Here is a 21,408-nt window from a genome sequence, read left to right on the forward strand (position 1 = left end):
CACTGGCTCTGTGTGACAAAATGAAATGGCCTTTTGCCTCAGTCCTTCAAGTTGATGGTGCCTGCCACTGCAAGAGGGAAACATGCTGCCTCAGCAAGCTGTTTAGTATCATTCTGGAGGAGCTAACGCTGTTTCTCCCCGTTAAATATGGGAAACATACATAGACGGGCCTGTGATGTCACTTGTTATTGCTGGAGGCCCGCTGTAGGAAAAATCTCATTTGCCTTTGTTGAGCGCTGTAGTGAAAAGGAGCTTATGTTGTAAAGATGTTACTGTAGCTGCTGCGCCGCCCGCCACGTCTCTGTGTGTGTGTGTGCGCATGCCTGTGTCTTTAGCTGTCTCTGCACTACATTGTGCATCTAATGTTTGTTTTTCCTCACATTTGTGCAACTTTGACCAGACAATGGTTCCTGTACCTGTTTGTTTATGGCCCAAACAAAAGAAGTTAAGAGGCGGCCCTTTGTGCAGGAGATTTATGCATGACAGCGGCTATTGTAATTTTCATACATGTTTCCTCTGCCTGCCTCCTCTTTGATTTTTCATGTGCTTTGTGGACATGCTTCACCACCCTTTGTGCCAGAGAAGAAGATCTAACTTAGGGACGGTGACGATGGAGTGAGTCATGCCGCGGAGAGAATGAAATATTCAGCAAAATCTTATGGAACATAACGGTTACATGTTGGGATAATGATTTGTCAGAGGTCGCATCAAGTTGCTAAAGTTCCACCTCTAAAGTTCGTTGTGACGCCCACAAGATGTTCCTGGGATGGTGCAACCCAAATGCAAACGTGTGCACGTGTGTTAACCCGTGATTATTTTTTTTAGGCTGAAAAGGAAATTTTAAGTCTAAGAGAGGTAAACTGAAAGGTCAAAAAAATTTACAGAACTGTGGAGAAATAAAGTAATAAATGTTGACATCATGGTTTAGAATTCTATAAAATAAAATGTGTGCATGAAAAAAGAAAAAAGAAAGAAACATTTTACCACAAAGTAGCACTCAGGAGCAGTGTGAGATGGTGTTTTTCTTTTTGTTCTGGTGATGAGATAAACCGTATCTTTGAAGCGGACGTATGGAGAAAAGACAACTGGAATAAAGTGGTTGATATTTATTGCCACCGCAGTTATTCCCGTTGTTTTTTCTACCAATCCTGACGACCACCTCCTCCATCTCAACAAGTCTCCCGTCACATTCAGCTTCTTCGTGTTTTACGGAGCAGCAGATTTGTGTGCTGTCCTCTAAATCATTTCCCTCTCTAGCAGATTGCTCCCCACTGGAATATTGGCCTGACAGCCCTTTCCCCCCCCCCCTCCTTCTACTTCCCCAGTGGACTCATTTACATTTATGCACGCAGCAATTAATTACAGACTGGCGCTGGCCTTGTAAATTAGAGGGAGCTGAGGTCGCCCTCATTAATTGCCCCTGACAGTTAAAGCCTTGTTTGGGTCGTGACAAGGTTGACTTTAGGCCGGGACACTGGAAGCTTTGCAAAGACTGGCGTGTCTTCATGCATCTGATATCATTTTGGGGTAAATTAACATGTTTCTTGATGACTATGTTATTGTGTGCTAGTTTTTTTTCTCTTCTCTTGGACACAGAAGCATTTTGCAGTCTCTGTGTTCTTGGCATCCAGAGGTCACCATTCCATTCTTTGTGTTTTGTCTTCAGAGTAATGTCTTGTGTATTCTGGGGGTCTTTCATCCAAATGCTTGCGTATGGGAGTTTTCAATAGGCCCAGGAGTCAAGCAGGCAACTTCTCACGGTTTTGGCCTTTTCATGCGAAGACGCTCCAACTTCTTCCAGCTCCTTCCTTCACAAGGCCCTCCTTTCTTCTCTGTCACGCAGCGATGTGTTTGTGCATACCTCACCAGCTCGACAAAAGAAGGGAGAGATCCTATTCACTTTTGCCTTTGACATTCACCTCTTGTTTTTACAATCTTTCCAAGGCACGCTGTTTGCACAGTGGAACAGGCTTTGTCTTGAAGAAGCGGGACAATGGTGAGCACCATAATGTAATCTCCTAAGGGTGGTGAGCAGAGGGGTGAGGTTTAGACATATGTGCTGGCGCTTGCCCCTACCGTCCTCTGTCTCCCTCTGTCTCCCACCTTTAACTTTAGCAATATTTCATGTTAACAGCGACTTGGGAGAGAAATGCGTGTTGTCACTTAAGCTTCTGTAATGTTCGCCCAGGTATTCCGTGAAGGGAACACAAAGGCTTTTCACTCATGCAAACATCCCCTTCCCTTGTTGCACCTTTAAAAAAAAATGTAAAAAAAATTCTGTAGCAGTTTGGCCACCCACGTGCAAGACTTCAATCCTTTCTTCTCCTGCTGACATAATAAGGAAACATTATCCATTCCTCGACTTAACTAAATGTTTTAGCAGTCTAAAACTATCTATCTATCTATCTATCTATCTATCTATCTATCTATCTATCTATCTATCTATCTATCTATCTATCTATCTATCTATCTATCTATCTATCTATCTATCTATCTATCTATCTATCTATCTATCTATCCATCCATCCATCCATCCATCCATCCATCCATCCATCCATCCATCCATCCATCCATATTCCCTTTATTGCTTGAATATCTAGGTGTGTATAGTTTAGCGAAAGGCAGGAATAGCAGCACATTGTTTTGCTTTAGGGCTTGTTGTACAAGCTACGTTGTTTCATTTAGGATGTCACGCTTCAAGGACAGAGTAAAGAAAGCAGCAGTATTCTTAAAAATTGAAATTCATAGAACAAATAATTTGTGCAAAAGTTTTTTTTGTCAAACTAATATTTGTAAACTGTGATGAATGAATCATACAACCTCAGAAGCACTGTCTATATGTCTGTCACAGTTTCATAGTGCACAGATTTAAGAGTTCAGTGCTAATAGTTGCACACAGCAGGTTTCCCTTCTTACGGGCCCAGAGTGAAAATACTAAAAAAAAAAAAATCTCTGAAACATTACAAGGCCTGGATGACATGGCCAGTGGCCCTCAGAGAGGCAGTGTGCGCTATAAGTGCATCATTTATGGGTCAAGTGAACCTCATTTTGGTTTAATTGCCCATATGATTAGCTGGAACCATGCACTGTTTCCTACGGTGCAGACATGGAAGTGGCAGCACAGAGCCTCATGCAGCGCCACGCTCATTGAGAGCGCTTCCGCCTAATAGAGTTCCATTGTTCTTTCTCCAGTGTGTCCACGATTGCACAAGTGGCATTGACAGCTGCAACAAGACAACATTTGGGACTGCGCATATTTTATTGCGTGAATGCGTGCATTCATTGTGCAGGTGCTGGCCTCGCTGTGAACATAACACAGGGTATCTTCGTGCACGGTATTGCTCACCTCTTTTTCTTAAAAAAAAGTTCCCTAATGCAATGATGTCACAGCTTTGGTTTTTGTCTTTTGTCTCAGACCTTTTGTTTTGCTGCTTTCAGTATCTATTGCAAATATCAGACACTTTCCCCCCTGCAGCTGGCTCAACTGTAGGGTGACATGTGCCATTTTACAGCTGTTGGACAGTGGGCCAAAAAGGTAGCTGTTACTTCCTGCAGTTGTCAGGAGAAGCCTGGAATGGCTCTATAGCCTGGATCTCCTATGTCAGGTCCTCCCTGAGATGAGGATCTGACAAAGTGGTGAAGAGCAGCAACTGAGCATGAGTGTGCAAGCACAACGTATTAAAGGAAAAAATAAAAACAGCCAGTGTGTGTCACCTGGTCTATAAACGTCCATTTGAGTGCTCACTGCTTCCAGCGAAGAACTGGGTAAATAATTCCTGCATTAATTTACTTCAGATGACTAGCTCTCTTTTTGTTCTTTTATATTTCAGGCTCTACAGTACACACATTTATAGCAGATCCGTTGGGTATAAGCACTGTTTACACATTGCATATGCACATGTGGACATGTGCAGAAATCCTGCAGAAAACACGCACACCAGCATAAGCCAGTGGGTCCTTACACACAGGATTTTTGCTGAGTCTGTGCATTTTTTGCGGCAGTGCTCCTCTACTGGACAGCCAGCTGTCTCTCCGATTACCCAGCATCCTCCAGGTGTCAGATCTGCCATCTGCAGATGAGTGGCAGGGTGTGTGGACGGAGGAATGACGGGGGAAAAGAGGGAGAGAGAGAGGGGGGGGGGGGGGGGGGTTAAAAAGAAAGAGAGGAAACAGAATAACTGGTTCTGCAGACATCTGGAACGTGTTCAGACGGGTCAGCGAGAGCTGCGGAGTGTGAACGCTGCTCAGGGGAATCCAACTCGCAGTCACTTGATTGAGAAAGTGGCTTTTTGAGTCAGTGGCTGCTCAAGGCAAAGACAGAGAGACACACAAAGAGAGTTGCATCTTACAGAAATGTTTGCAGGGATGTTTCACCAAAATGTGTTTTTACCCATTATTTGTTATCAGTTTTATTATCAGAACTTCTTTGATTTTCTCCGTTCAGAATAAGATTCCGATTTAATTGTGCCCTGAGAGAAAAATGCTTCTACGAGAGAATGATTTGGCTGATTAAAGACATGAATAAAAGATCATATAAGCCCAGTGTTTGCTTTTTTCTTCGTTGTTCTCAATTAGGCTCAAATGGTAGAATCAAAGGGGTGTTTGTATGGCCCCCTTTGTAGCACTTAGATGCTGTGTTTGGGTGACTTGATGATGAGCGGCATCAGAAAAATGCTGCTTTGGTGTGTTTAATTGCTTTGTCTGTCGTTGTCTGCACAGACTCTCTCTTTAAGAGCCTCCTTATCCTGGTCAGTTCTTTCTTTCATAAATTAATGACCTTCCTCTCTTAATTATGACTATCTCTCTCTCATCCTGGGGCTCCCTCAGAGTGATGACTCACTCCATCCTGATCATGGTACCTTCAAAGTGTTGTCATTATTTGTTATTATCCGGTTTAGCAAATGACTGCTTGTGGTTTGCACTTGTGTGTGTGTGTGTGAGTGAGGCTATAATGAGGCTGACCCCCGGTTAGCTTCGGGAGTGAGAGTGGGTTATTTTAGGAATGGTGAGCTGTCCACCTGATGAGAGATTTCTTTTCCGTGCTCTCGCTGGAATCAGCTTTTAAAAGAAAATATCAGACATCGCTAACCACATTAAGACAGATTTCAGCCAATTTCTTCTTCTTTTTTTTAAACTTCAAAGTCGCGTACAAGAATCACGTTGTTTGTCATTTGTTGGGCTTTGCATGGCTCAGTGTGCGCCGCTGTTTGTGCAGGGGAAAGTGCTGCGAAAGAAATACACTGATCCTCTGTTGGGTCTGCCGCGGACTTGATACAGGAGCTCTGTTCTGTCATGAACATCCGCTACAGAGAGCTCCCAGGTGGGGTGAGAGTGTTCACTGTGCTCCAAGAACAGATCCCAATTCAAATTTTCATAGTTTGTCAAACCATTGCTGGCGTGATGCAAAAAATGTAGCACTGAAAAATATTTCCTGATTTGCATGGCAAGGCTGTCGCCCTGGAGGGTCACATAAAATGTCATTTTTTATCTCATCATAGATGTTATCTGACAAAATATTCCTTGTTTTTGTCTGTTTTGCTCTATTCTAGGTGATGTTCATGAATTTTAAAGTGCATCCTTAAGTGTGAAGAGGGTGTTGGAGCTGAAGCCTCTTATTTCTGTAAGTTTTCCTCATCCACTGACATGACAAGTACTTTCTTGCACTGTATCACGCCAGCTTCTTTGTGATTTTGTGCCACTGCTTGGCACCTCGGATAACAGCTTCAGTAACAAGGCAGATGATAAGCTGTTGCAGAGAAAACACTATTGTTTTGGCAGAGCAGCACAGAGCGGCTCTCGCTGGTGTTTGAACATGCCAGGTTTTGCACCAGTGGTTGTGTTACCTGAGTTGCGTGTGTGTGTGTGTGTGTGTGTGTGTGTGTGTGAATGCTAGCCCATGTTAACAAAACTGTATCCAGCTATTTGCTTGTCAGCCACCTCTCACTCCTCCGTTGCTACAGACAGACTGCTTTTGATTTTGTTTCGCAGCAAATGCAGACCTCCACTCCTGGTAGTGTTCTGTCCTGTGTGCCCTCAATTGCCGCTTTCACTTGGGTGAAGAAAGGGGTCTTTTAAAGGCTCCCACAGGCATCACTCCAGGAACCTCTCACTGCTGGGACCTACAGTGTGCCTTTTAATGGACTTTCTCTCTGTGAGCAATAAAGATTATATCTGGAGTCAAATAGTGCTGCAGGTAACACTAGCCTAAATTAATCGGGTGAAGTCGCTGGGGCTGATCTCAGTGGTTTCAGCAGAGACATATGAAATGTACAGATGGCAGAGGTTGAAGAAAAGAGTGATCTGACCATCTGGCTAATCCTCCTGTTTAAGAATACCTATTAAGGCCCTGTCTAGTGCCCCTTGTGTCACTGGTAGGTCAGATCATCTTTTATCACAAACTAGAACTGCAGTTTGCTACCTGGGTATGGGACCAGTGCAAGAGGTCACAAGATAAATAAGCCAGGTTACGGATGGAAAGAAAGATAAAGAGAGAAGAAAGTGGTTAAGAAGATGGATGGATTGATTACTGAGTGTACTTACCCCTTCATCCCTCTGAAGTATGAGTAAAAATCAAAGAAAGCACCACTTTGGTTAAACTAAAAAGAATGATCAACTAGAGCAATTTAGGGAGCAATATTGTGGCTCTGTGGAATCCTTTCACAGATTTTGTTTTGTCATAGATAAAAGCGCTGAAGTAAGGAACTGTATAAAGATTGGGGGAAAACACCCAGGTGACTTAGGCTCGCTTATAATTCTATCAAACATCCTTAATTTCATCAGCTGATTTGCAAACTCAAAATCAAATTATTCTGTCTTTTAACATGCAATTGCTTTTCAAATCCAATAACATAACGGTAAGATGACAAGTGGACCCTCGTAACAAAATCACAGTCTTTATTGGGTACCAATCCTGTCGTGACAGCGATGATTTATGGCATCTTTGTTTCACAGGACTTTGGAAGGAAGAGGATGTTGTGTGCTTGAGTTACAAAAATTGAAGCCTTAACTTGCTATAAATATCCAGCGAATGATCAGAAGAGCAGTTATGTGTCTGTGGCGTCACTGGGCAGTGCTCCAAATGTGAAACAGGATAATGTCGATTATTGCGTGTTCACATTTAGTGTGTGGAAAACTACATTTTTCTTCTTCCTTTTTCGGTGAATCCAAAATGTTTTAATGCTCCATAAGGGAATTAGGATCAGAGCTTATATACCCATAAACTGACACACCATGTCCACGGCACGGGATTTCAAGCTGTAGGCGATATTAGTGTGGTCTTCTGAAAATCTCAATCAGAGCCGTAATGAGCAGTAAGGAAGACCACTTTATGCAGAATGATAGCCCTGTGTTCAGAGCTCTGTTGTTACACATAGCTGCTGTAATAGAAGTCATTTGCAAAGAGTTAGACAAGTTACCAGACAGCAAGCAGCTGTTGGGATGATTCGTAGTAAACAAATGAGCTAATAAGCTAATGAACCCACTGAGGTTACCTGTTTGGCCTCCCCCAGGAAAATGTCCTTATCTGCTCCACGACATTTGACTTTAGCTTTGTGTGAGAACTCAGCTGCATTACTGCTAATGGGCAGCATCTAACAACATTTAGTGTTGCTTAGTTAACATTACGCAGTTAACCTCATGTTAATCTTATGTTAGCAGAACTCTGTTGTGTCCTCTTCAAGTTGTACAATTAGTTTACTGTTCTGATTCATCCACACATATGACTTTTCTGTGGTGGACAGGATACCTTAAAAGGACATTTTCAGGGATGGGAAAAGAGAAGTGAACTGCTAGAGTACATATGCGTGAGTGTTATGTATGTTGTTGTTTCCTATATGTGTTTGTGCTTGTATGTGCGTTGGTGTTTTGCACACTCATGCCTCATCAACATCCCATCAGAGACCCATCTGGTTTTCTTTGAAGAGGCTCGTGGAGCTGCAGCAGCCCTGGCTTTAAGGCAGGGCCAAGCCAGCAGCAGTTCCTCCCCACTTACACATAAGTCCATGGTGCAAGGCCCTCTGCCAGTAACATTATAGACCGACCCTTGTGGCTACTTCCCAAACCACCCAAGCTCATACCCCACTTTCTCTCTTCTATTGCCCTTGAAATGGGGCCTGCTCTAAATATTATCTCCCCCTGTGCTTTATCCCTCCGTTTATCCCTAAGTCTGCAGAGAGAAGAAAGGAGCCGTGGGGCTTAGTCACTTTTTCCCTTCTCTTCTCCTCTCTCCAAAACCACAGGCAGCGGCAGCGGCTTCCTGGAGATGAGCGCTTTTGTCTGTTGTGTGACCGCTGTGGCTTTAGGCAGATCCTCCTCTGATGAGGTAATGCGCAAGCTGGATGATCAGGCAGAGGGAGAAAGTAGGGAGGTGTAGGAGAGGGACCTCAGTTTGGATCTATATTTTAACCTTTGATTTATCGAGCTGGTTCTTACATCCACATCCTGCTTCACATGGAAGGCTGTTGACTTTAATCCCTGGATCAGAGACACAGTTGGCAAAGTTGAACTGCAGACTACTGATGAGTGGCGAGTGTCTGTGAAAAAAGGTTTAGCACACGGGAATATTTCTTGCATTTCCTCTGCTATTGGCTCCATTAGTAATCAGTAACTCTTTATCATTTTGGGAGTTTGTTTCCGCAGTTGCAGCAAAAAATATTCATAAATATTTGTTGCTGCAAAAGTTACAAAATCATTTTGCATCAATATACAGAAACATTTCAGTATTTGCAGATATCCAGATCTTGTCTTGAACTGGTGTGAAATGAAGCAACACTTTCATTATTCCCATTATTCACTTTGTGTTTCAGCTGCTACTTAAGAATTTCTTCATAGATTAAAAAAGGTGTCAAAGGTTTTGTGTGATTTTTATGTGCAAATTTCCACTCAAAAAAAAAAAAAAATACTGGAAAGGAACCTGCTCATGGTTATTTGCATATGTGTCTGGACTGTAAGTGTTTCCAATGCGTGTTTGCCCATTTTATCTTTTTTTTTTTTGGTAACTGCTGCTACACTCAGACCTCGGGCCTCCTGTTAAGGAGTGCCAGCAAACTCACTGACATTAAGAATGATTGGTTTCTGTTTTACCTGCCATGGGTCATGGAGGTCTGAGGCCAGGGTCAGCCTCTCTGTTGTGGTTTGTGCTACAGGAGATGTCACCGGGTCCTTAGATCACAGTGATCCAGCGTATTATTCTCTCCAGACAATATGCTTCTATACCTCTTTGCATTCTTGAACATGCCGTAGCTGGAATGAGGTGTTTTTTTTCAGCTGTTTGGTTTCCTTCAACACTTCATTAAAAACAGTGGGTTTTAAATACCTTGTGTTTGAATGTTGTGTTGACTGTGTAAGTGGAAAGAAGGAAGGTCAAAAAGCAAACAGCACATCTGCAACAATGGCTCTCCTGCAGTGCAAGCACTTGCTGTTAAGAGACTTGTCTCAGCTTTATATTTACGATCAAAATTTAAGCAACCCTGAATACAGTTCACTGCAGCATCACACAACAGCATAGCAGCCTCATAATTACAGTATTCTCATTAAAGTAAAATCCTGCATCTCATTTGAAAGCTGCCATCAGCAAAAATTAACTTGCCCTAATGGCCGCTGATTGCATTCCTGCAGTGGCCAACCCCCTCCTCCAAATTTAGTGATCTGATCATTTAAGTACATGCTAGCATAATTGAGGTCTCTCCCTTGATTAGATTTGCGCCAGCTTTTAACAAAGCCTGCTCGAACTTAATCCAATGACCCCCATTGTAGCAGGAGAGGATGGATGACATCGCTCCTGGTTAGCGTCAACATCAACCGTGCCGTCGAGCAATTAGAGGCCACGCTGATAAAGTAGCTGGACAACTATAGCTAATGATACAAATGTTCTCAAAGCTCGTGAGACAACAAGCTGAAAACTGAGCCACGTTTCATAATCCATTCATCTGACTTTATACACAGAAAGTTTTCAGAAAGGACTTTGAAATGAGAATTTAAGTTCAAGGAATCACTTCGGTTTTACAAATAACAAGCTTGTTATTCATATTATATTAGGCATGCAGTAGTAAGACAGCGCCTTTCACTGTAATAAAAGAGTCCTTGGAGTAAATTTGAATGTTTATTTAGTACCAAACAAAGGCTTACACCGACTGGAGCTGTCAGATTCAAGCAGTGTCAGTGGTTTAAGTAATGTCTCTGAGTTTTAACCAGCTACACAACATTCTTGTGTCGCAGGCCTGACCCACTGGGACTGAAACAAGCAGTTCAGCAGGGCATAGATGCGCTGTCTTTGGCTACTTCTTCTGATGACACCTGCTTGCCCATAATCACAGTTAGAGACTAAACCTCCTGCTGACCTGTGGCTGTGTGTCGCACGTTAAATCCTCTAATCTTCTCCTTTGTTCTCTGTCACCCTCGATTAGTTATGTAGCAAGAGTCAGCGAGAAGAAAGTATGTGCTGAGTTTCCAAGTACATGCCTGTGCTCAGATTAGTAACCTTTAAATGCTCCATGCATTTATGAGTCTTAGGAGCTTAACGTTGGTGTTGAAAAACAATTTTTTTAAAACCAAAGGGGCTCAATATACACAGGTTCCATCTAACGTTGTAAACTTGATGGTGAGAAATTATGACTGGCTGATGTTACAGTTTTTTTTAATATTTTGAAAACAACAATAATAATTAGCATTTTAATCATGAAAAAAGTTAGAAACTGACACAACCAAAATGTTACAAATGCTACATAAAATTAAAGCCTTCATGAGTGACTCCATCACACACATTCACCTGACACAGAATCGTAGCTGATGTTTAGCTTCATTTTATCCTGCAGGCGACTATATGCAGTTAGGCTATGTCCGACTGATCTTATGATATAAGCGTCTTTTTAAGTACTGTGAGGGTTTTGAGGGAATCAAGACTTTGTTTATTGCTTCTTCCCATCTATTCTGTGTCTGTAAACCCTCTTCTATTCTTAACAATAGGATTTCACTATAAGTAGGTCTGGACAAGTTGAAGCTCACCTGTTCAAGCTGTAACTAATCATAGGACTATCTTGGCCTATAAGGTGACACGGGATGAGCAGGCATGCTGGTATGTAAGGAGGAACAAGAAATAACACAAGCAATTTTTGGATAGCAGCCCAAGTTTGTGAAAGGCTGTTTTCGAAATCAAAAGTTGCTTGATTAGCAGTTTCAGGATGTTTTTGCAATGCTTTTCTGATGCACTTTACTAAGTTTAGGCATTCAGTACAGGCAGACGAAGCATAGCAGGCCGGAACATTTAAATTGAAATAACTCAGAGTATGTACACCACCTTATCGAGGTTTGTGTTTTCAGGCAATTGACAAAAGCTGACACACAATGCGATAATTTACGGGGGTAACAATGCTGTATTATGTATACCAGAGACACTTAAGACTGAAGTAACTGGGAAATGAATGCAGGCCAAATTTATGTGCTTGTGTTTAAGAGGGCGAGCAGCTCTAGAGCATGATTGTCAAAGCCTTTGGATAAGGCTCCAAAATACTTGGCTCCTTTTCAAATGCCGGTTTGCTTGCTGATAATAGAGACAGATTTTGATGCTGCTGCCAGTTTGTTGTTATATAAAAAAGATACACGCTCAGATATGCAGAAAAAAAGCGTGCCACACAGGCGTCACTGAAGAAAAATACACAAATCCAAATGATTTATCGCCTGGATGCTATTAATTTAACCTATGGAGTCTTACTCAATAATTAATGTCTATTGGCATATGACCCTATATGCCATACAGTAAACAGCATGTCTCATAACTATGTATGAGATCTTTAGTTAGCTAATATATGGCTGAAAGGCTCAGAGACAAGCCCTGGGTCTTAATAAATCAGCCATATCTAATGAACCCCCTAATTGTGATTTACAGCCTGCATGCCCAGTGCTGTGATGGAGAGTAAAACAGCTGTACAGAGAGAGAGAGAGCGAGCGTACAGAGGACGAGAATCATCCAGTGGCACCAGGCAGAAAAGAAACTCTGCTGTATTAAAAACATTGCTCCCTTCCAGCAACTGTGAAATTCTTGTGTGGGTCCCGTGAGACCTTTGTCCAGATATGTTACTTAATGCGATAAAAATCAAGCAGCTGGACGAGTAACCGTCACATTCAAGTCCAACCACGAACTGAGAGCAAGCAGAGAGGGATATTTACACACTCGCATAAAGCGCTCCACCCAATCCAAGTTCTTTTTGTAAATTATTTTGATTCATTGCCCGTGGTTACTTTGCTTTCCAGTGGAAGACGTGCTATAGCTCCTTCTTCTTCTTTGTGTCTTACTGCTATACTTGCCTTTTCCTGTCCATTGCAAACTAACTGAAAACATGCCTCGTGTTGCTTGTGTGCCAGAATGTTCATATCATCCACTAGTCAGATAAACAAATGTAAGATGGATTTCATTATATTATGCACAATCGATAGACTGTCCACAGCTGACATCAGTCTTTCTGGAACGATCAACTCCACCTTAGTATTAAATATTTGCCCTGTTTCAAGGACTTAAGTCATTGTGAACATCGACTGCTGTGATTGGCTAGATTAACAACCTAGTTTGAAGTTAGGCCTTGTGCACCATGAACAATGTATATTCTCTGCAAGGTAGGACAATGGATACTTTGTGTGGTTTAAAGAGGCTCTGATCTTGGAGCACGCACGCACACTTCTCGACACCCAAGGCTGTGGCTGTGTATAGTTTTATATGTGTTTTTACATTCTTCATATTCCAGACAAAAAAATGCACTGTGACCTATTCTGTTTTTATTGCCTGTTTTCTTCTAAACCAGCTACAGGGCTGTCTCTTCAGTATTTCATTTCTCTCTGCTACAGTATACAAGTGTTTATTGACTCATCCAAGGTATCAAATATTAACTATCACTTCATGCATAACTGTCATTTAAATAATTTCACACACACAATACACACATTGAAATATATATATATTTATATATATGTATCACCAATAATTTGCCTTCTTGACCTCTACAGTTACTGTTAAGTTTTTAATGTTCAATTTAACCATGAGGTTTTGCATATGTAGACAAAGTAGCCTTTCTTATGAAAAAACAGATGGCAAGCAAGTTTGAAAATGAATTTAGTAATTAAAAAAGTACATTTGAAAAATTTCCTTTTTTAAAATTTCCATTTTAATTTAAAAAGTGTTAATGTAAATAACTGAGGAAATGTTTTTTTGTTATTGCTGCTTTTTATTGTAAAACGAGCCACATTGTAAATTCAGTGTAAAAATGACACAATTGGACAAAGAAAAAAAAGGAATGAAACATTTAAAATATTCAAAAAGCAGCACTGAAACCTTCCCTGCTGGTACCTTCAGGGTTAATGTGAGGGAACACAAATGCACATAGAACAGACATCTGCAACAATGTTGCTGTAAAGCATGAGGAAGACACACAATGTATGCTTTAATCGGAAAGATAATTTCATAATATTAACTCCACTTTAGGAAAATGTAAAGATTTTATATTCTTGGATTTGCAGTTTCGGCTACATGCATCTATAAGCATCTGATACATTAAAAATGCAATCACATTCCCACCATCTTTACTCCTTGCATGTTGCGTACATGTTAGCCACTATCAAAATGAAGTGAAGAAAAGCCCCATGTTCTTAGCAAAGATGACTTGGTAGGGCCATCTGTACACATTATGCATTTAAAATGGTTAATAATTGAATAAAACTATGTTTTTATTGACTGACTGAAAGTAGCATGCGCCTGAATAATGCATTCATTTCATGCTAACAAATCGTCAAAGCTCTTTCTCAGATAGGGAACAACGCTTATTGTCAGCGGATAGAGCAGCAACTGGGATTACAATGGGGACATGCAGTGAAACGACTTGTCAGTCCTAATCTAGGATTAGCAGGCTTTCGCGCCTCCCGGGTGCTCTAAAAGCCACCTGTTTGGACGCTCCTGCAGATGATGTGACACACTAGAGCTGCTTGTTTGATTCTAATTCTTTTGTTTGCATCAAAGTTTTAAAGGATTTTGGTTTTCCATTACAATGGCACGATCTAAGCATTTAAAGCATTGGACGCATTTAAAAAAATACTATTGCGTAAAATCTGCTCAAACGGAATTTGTCACTAATTGAGATCGTCCGGTCCTTTTTCAGAGCACTGTATCTGGGTATTAGCACTGATTATGTCTTTTCACCCTTGTGTTCAAAGATGCTATAAACATTTACTGTTTTTTAGGATTGCTGTGCTTTTTTTCCTAACGAAGAGCATTTTTCAGGATGTTTTTTCGGCACGTCATATCAGTGATGCGTTTCTGAGACCTGAATTCTTCTGGACCATTATATCCTCTTAAGTCAACAATTTATGAATTATAACTTTGAACAGGGTAAGCCAATGCAGTAAATTAGGACTGAAGAACACTGAACATGTCTGAGCGTGTCTGATGATTGTTCTCAAACTTAGCGAGACCCTCGAGTCCTAAAATTACTTATTAAAGCTTTTTTCTGCTGCTTGCCTCTGGGCTAATGTGATCACTCATGTGTGAGGGCAGCTGTTGTATCGCCACAAGCTTCTGTGATAACTTTGTACTGCCGCTTTCACCCTGAAATATACTTTTGAAACTTAATCCTCTGGAAAATGAACCCAATTTGATTGTTAATCTCCTTGATGTATTTGATTTAGTAAATATATTTGCATTCTTCTGAGATATTTTAACCGCACCCAGTTGCACCTGTGCAGAGTGAAACACTTTAATATTGACTCAGTTCTTAAGGATGAGTTCAAGTACAGTTAATGTCTTTCTCCCTGAAAAAGAAGGACTTTATGGTTTTGTCTTTATTCTCAAGATAATTGGATTCACCCTTCTTTACAGCTTCTCAGTGACTATATCGGAGGTCAAAGCACAGCAAGGCTTAAAACTTGTGCAACAAGCTTATTTGTGCATCACAGTGGAGTTATGTTCATTCCCAAAGGGGTCAAAGGTTTCTGGTGCCTTCCAGAGGTCAAAGGTAATTGCTTCAATTAGTGCCATCAGCTCACGCAGATATATACTGTAGCATAATACCTCACATAAGGTGTTTGTCATATGGCAAGCTGTGTGTGCTTTAAGCTGATACAAATCAAAGGTGTAAAGAGGTCAGCAGAAAGCGAGATCATAGACGAGCGCATGCTGGTGTAGACATTTAAACGAACGAGCAGAACAGAAACAAATGTGTGTTGGTTTTCAAGGGTCCTCAAGTAATTGCCATCATAATGTAAGCCTTGTTTCCACCCGACTATAAAATATGCTCGTTTATGAATGTTCAGTTTTATTAAAAGTTACATAATACTCAGACTCATAGTTTTGATTCAACTTTTGGATGTGGCCTTATATTTATTATGCATATGCATGCATATATTCACAAGAAATTACACCTTTGAGCACGATTAGCAATTAAAAACATACTTTACTTTGTATTCCTCACATTGTGCTTCATTAAACAGTCTGTTTCTTAATAGTTTTTGGAAGCTTCCAACTTATACAGATACCTTGTACTTCTATAATCCTTCAGTATTTGTTACTATAAATTTTTAGGTATAATTACGTCCGCTGTTTGACTTTGTTAATGCGACATATTATGAGGCATGCCTTAGAACAGAAAATATTCACACTGACCAGGGCTTCTAACTACTGTGAGCGAGGGGCTGCAGACAAACAGTCCCTTTGAGCCACTGAGTGTTGACTTTGGTTTTCAATGGTCTCTTCATTGGTTTACGCTGTATCGTTGCCATGAAGTAGATAAATGTATATGTGTACTGTATTTGTGTTACCTAGGGGTGTGTTCACATGCCAGGAAAAATAAAAAGCACAAGGGAGAGTGTTGGTCACTAAGGCCACTTCTGGATTTCTGGGGGTCTGCGGTTTTAGTCCGGCATCATCGAGGTACAGAGGCCGAACACACAGGCCCAGAGCATAATGAAGTGTGTTTACGCCCACTTGACAAACGATGCATTCATAATTTGGTAACCGTTCCACCGTTGGCTTTGATTAAGATTTTTACATCAGCAGGACTAATGGAGACATCAAACCCTGTGTTTGCTCCAGGTGTCCGTATGATGACAGATAAAATCCTTAAACTGCATTTTTTTCATGCTGGGGAGTATAAAAATATTTTCTTTCCACATTCTCATAAAGTAGGAAGGATTTCTTGTTTTGCTTTTTGTTTTGTAAATTGATACTTGGAAAAAAACAACAACAATTTTTTCCAAGTAAAATTTTATATCATTAACATGATTTTAAAATATATTGTATATAAACATATTGCACCTGATATGGTATGTTAATGCTAATTAAATGACAGAAATCCACCAAATCTTCTTTTTCTGTCTTTGTTTTTGTTTTACTGATTTTCAGTGGCTCATCTGACAGACTGAACATTTTATAGTTCTGATCTCACTGTGTGGAACCAGTTTAACATCGCCACCATATTACTGAAGGTACAAACTACACCTTATAACCAATCAGCAGTTAATAAGGCCGTCTCTCATGTAGAGAAATATGTTTGTTTGGTCTATTTCCAGACGTGATAGAAATAAAATGTTTTCTATGTAAGTTAGTTGGGCAGCATTATCCCCTGTGCCTGTGTGGGTTTTCCCTGTGTTCTTTGTGTTCATTTGTGAAAGTGTGGAAATTCTGTGTTGGCACTGTTAAAAAAAACATTTATAACATTGCCTCCAAACTATTTCATATCTGGTATGTAAACTGTATACCAACATCTTCACCACTTGTGTTACACCAAGTTGTTAAACCAATTATATGAATAAACCTTCAACATGTTGTGTCTGTTGCAGACAAAAATTGACGTCATCTGCCCTCACAGAGGCAAATGACATTGTTTAAATAAAGTTAGAAATTTAAAAAAGCTTTCTTTCAACTATTAGATTATATTCTTACAGTTTAGAATCACACCAGTCTGTTAAATAAGAGCTAAACTTGTACTTTGTACCTTGCCTAAATGCTTCTTCTACCCTTCCCCTCTGAGTGCCTTGTGGTTGTAAATATTTTCTGACAGAGCCGCTCAGTGTAACATACTCGCACAATAAGTTCTATTTACCTGAGATTTGTGGAAGGATTTGGCTGTGATGGCTGATTGATGCAGACACTGCTGGGACCCAACAGTCATGCACAGCATCCGCCCACTGTATACCTTCTTTCATTGTTTCACCTAAGTCATGAAAAGGTCAGAGAATACCTGCCTTTGCGTGTGATACGAAACTACAGCAGTGAAATAGAACAGCTACTTGTTGGTTGCACAGCTACAGAGCTGCCTCTGTAAGTGAAATCCAATGAGCTGGAGTTTCAGAAAACAAAACTGCTTTTCTTGCTATTAAGCCAGTGATGAAATTGGCTGGTTTGGGGGGGTAACTGCTGCTGCTATTGAACTTTTCTATTTTGGGCAAAAGACCCATGATGAGAAATCTCTGGGAGAAAACAGGGCAGCATGTGTGTGTTCACATTCCACATGTCTGACCTATGACAGTGCCCTCTGTTTGCAGCGCTCTGCGATGATCTAATGAGAGTCCAGACAGACATAAGATTTAGGAGTTGGGGGAGCTGCTCTCATCAAGTCCAGTTCTCCCTCTTTTTCTTTATTTATCCATTGAAAGAAACCACATCACCCATTCACACCTGTGAATTCTCAATGAACTTCATTGATGGTCACTAAACAATTCCTTACGTTTTCAGCAAAGCGAACGAACAAAATCAAGTATGTTTGGATATTGTTTGTTGTTCATGAATTTTAAGAAATTTTTCTGGTTCATATCAGCTCATTTTATACTACATCTACTTTTAATTTCATTATGAGAATGTTCTATTGGAAAGCCAATGCAGAATTTCATGTTGACGTATGCCAGATCAAAGAAACTGGAACTTAAGAAAACATCGGAAAATAGGAAAAAACGCTGCACAAGTGCACAAACACCTCACGAAATACGACCCAAGTGTTTCTGGAGAGACAAAAATGTGACGAAAAAGTTGCAGAAATGACAAACTAACAGTAAACGGGTGATAAAAAAACATGTATCTACAGTCTTATACGAAACACACATTACTGATATACTTTAGTTTCTGTCCCATTAACGTCTCCGCCAAAACACTTCTGCTGGGCTTTGTTGTGTTCTTGTATTTATTGTTGTAAACACCAGTCATAATGTACAACTTTTGAGAAACTTGAAATGCATGGCTTCTACAGTTTTCCATGCGTAATGGAGAACTTTTAATGACAGTGGCAGTGTGGTTTAATGCTCCAATAAAATGCTAAACATCATGGCTAAACTAGCCCACTGCTCTGCTCTTAGCATCAAGCACTTTTTTCTGCAAACGTCTCCCTGCGTTACTTTGTTGAGTTTAAAAGTGGCATATAATGTGTAGACATGCAAAATGGTATTGTGCGAATGCCATTGATAATGTCATCTTTCTTGCAGAGAAAGACTTGGAGATGGGCCTCAGTGTTCCATTTAAAATCTTCGGTTTGGTCTCTTTCACCTTATTTTCTTGTTGGGCCTGTCCAAAAGACTAACAATTCCAAGAAAAGTCCTTATTTTCTTTCTCCTGATTTTTTCTCCCTTTCTTCTTATTCTCTGTCTCTTTGGTATTTCCCACTTCCTTAGTTCTGTAAAGCTGGGACGGCTGGAGATTTTACACCCAATTGGTTGAGTTGGGGGCCTTTGTCGGAGCCCTTCTCCAGCTCCACAAGTGGCAGAAGGGACCTGGGTTCTGAATGGCGCTTTGTGTACTGTTTTTCTAAGAGGGGGCCCTCTCTCTCCCGCTCTCATCTGTCACAGGTCCCTCTCCGTCCACGCTCCACAATGCCTGATTGTTTCTGCCAAGTCGCCAGGTTCCAGGCCAGATCTGAACAACGCTTTCTTGCCAAATACCGACCCTGGTTTTCGTTTTTCTTCCACACACAAAGGGATTCTAAGTTACTGTCCACGTTTTAGAAGGAGACTTAGATAGCTGTCCACCACCAGCACTTTATTTGCCGAGTGCATTTGAGAGCTAAAGGTTGTAAAAATTTCCATCGACAGCAAAGGAAAGAAAGGACCATAAACCAAAAAGGAAAAATTGCTGGGCATACATTTATTGTGATTATTAAAGACAGTAGGTGAAAAACGTGCATATTACAAAGATTTAATAATGATGCTATTAACAGCTTGTTGGATTCCTGGAGTCACATTAAAAAACAAAAACAAAAACAACCAAAGCAAACACGGAAAACAAAGCAGAAAAACTATAAATGCACGGGGATGAACAATTAAGACTTCTCATTCAACAGTGCATGCTCTGTTCAGTTATCAAACAGGCAATCTAACCAGTATCACTTTCCAAGAAACATCTTAGGCAGGAGAACCGTTTCCAGGGGAAAGTCTTGATGTTTTTCTAGATATCTGACAATATGAAAAGGCTTTGGGAGAGCCTCGGAGTGATGCCTGTGAAAATGAATTTGTTTTTCAGGTACTGGTGTAACATTACCATCACATTAGTGTTTCCTGAGAGGGCCTCGGCATAGGAAGACTTTCTTTTTTGTCCGTCTCACTGGGGGAAGGTTGTTTCTTTTCAGTCATAATAACTCAGTTTCTGCCTACGTGTCAGGCGACATTTTGTTAATGAGTCGTGTCGAGACCAAAAAAAAAAGCTTCTTCTTTAAATTAGGACACATAAATGTGCAGACGACTATGACCATACAGCTCAAAGACAACAAGGATTAGTTATTGGTTATAGAGCATAATTGATTTTTAACATATACTGTCATGTCCAGCTGTCTAACATGCCTAAAAAAATACACCTAACTCTCTAAGTCTCTTATTGTCTTTAGAAAACAGTGACACAAAGAAAAATGATCACATGTTTTTCTTTCATTCTGGCTTCATTATTCAACACTTTTCTTTCACTGTGATGGTTTTATTGCAAATATAAAAATGTGTTCATAGTTTCATAGTGTAGCTTTAGAAGGTAATGTGAAAAATGTAAAAAATCAGCCACATTTCTGTCATGCACTAAAAGAATCTTTTTTTTTTTTTTTTTGGTATAGCATGCTACTCCGAAATACACCGTTTTCTAATCACAAAAGACCTGCTTGCCATGCTTACCAATAAACCCTTGTACTGTTGCATGGAGAAACCCAATCACTGGCAGTTAAGAGTCTGGGCATTCCTGGCCATATGAGACACCAGTTCCAAGAAACTAAGTCTTAAGCTCCCTCATAAACACAGCACCAGCAATATTGTCAGCTAAATATAGGCTGTCTTCTGTATTCTCCTTCCCCAGTTGCCCATCGCTGTCTCATCGCTCCAGTTTGGATAACCTGAGTTGATCGTGGATTATGGTTTGCTGTTTGTTGGTTGTCTCATATCACTGTGTAATACAACGAAGGCCTGAGAAATTCAAACCCCGCACTCTTCTACTAAATTTAAATCTGGCTGTGAATGGATGGCACTGCTGGCCAGTTGTAAAAACGAATAAAAACCTGTACTTTGAAACTTGGATGACTTGTAAAGAAGGCTCGTTAGACTTACTTAAAATTGGGTTTGAAAGCTTGAAAAAAAAAATCACCTGGATTAACCTACATGCATCAAATAAACTGCATTTCATTACTGCAGTAAAAACTGCAATAATAAGGTTCAGTAAAGTAAAAAGTAACAAGAAAAAAGCAACATAAATGAGAACAGGTATAGAATTTCTCAGTAAAATTGGTTACATTGTATTTCTGATGGGTTTCAGTCTATAGGACTATCATGGACTATTAATGGTTATTAACATTTTCAGGTCTCACTTTTCACAGCATGCCACTATCCACCCTCCTCTAATTTTTCCTGCATCGCAGAGTCGGTGGAAGCTGCGTTCCACCAGAGGTAGTAAGAGACAACATGCACTGAACATTACGACCCTCGCATTCACTGAGCAAATCACTCAGCTATACTGTACACACAAATGGACACACAGCAGTTCTCAAATAATCAGTCTGGACCTGCGCTGGAACTGAGCTTCCCATTCCTGTCCTCTCTATCCTTTTTCCGGTCTTTGCATTTTTATTTTTTATTTTTTTGCTCCCTCGATTCATTTCACTCTTTATTAACTGCTTCTATCTATTAAATACTTTTTCATCTTCTTCTCCCTCCTCGTGCATTCAGACTGCACCCCCGCTCCGCCCTTTCAGACATTTGACTGAGGGTCAGATGTAACACTTAAGAGCACCCAGGAGGCTGCGTATATCAGAGAGACAGCCTGCTCTGACTTACTGAGCAGCCGATGCTGAAGTAGTAATCAGTTTTTCACTGAAGCTGTGTGTATGCATTTGCGTGCATGTGTGTGGAAGGGTGGGTGGCACCGGCTATAGTAATCACAGCAAAAGCAGCTCAGAGCAGGCTGATCCATCAGTTGTCACC

General features: G+C 40.6%; 1 protein-coding gene across 7 annotated transcripts in view; it reads left to right on the plus strand.

Moving 5' to 3' along the window:
• Positions 1–21,408, plus strand: part of LOC146628289 (transcription factor SOX-6-like) — a 107,420-nt gene that overhangs the window by 9,951 nt on the left and 76,061 nt on the right. For 6 of the 7 annotated variants that reach the window (XM_085359453.1, XM_085359456.1, XM_085359457.1 and 3 more), the window contains exon 2: positions 5,550–5,620. The exons of the other annotated variant lie outside the window; for it this stretch is intronic. The gene's annotated coding sequence lies outside the window, so the exon portion shown is untranslated. The remainder of the gene's footprint in view (positions 1–5,549; positions 5,621–21,408) is intronic. 7 annotated transcript variants of the gene reach the window in all.

This window comes from Diplotaxodon limnothrissa, linkage group LG7 (genome assembly GCF_057381915.1).
Source record: "Diplotaxodon limnothrissa isolate DT_005_m linkage group LG7, D_limnothrissa_male_GT1.1, whole genome shotgun sequence".
In the NCBI taxonomy this organism is placed as follows: domain Eukaryota; kingdom Metazoa; phylum Chordata; class Actinopteri; order Cichliformes; family Cichlidae; genus Diplotaxodon; species Diplotaxodon limnothrissa.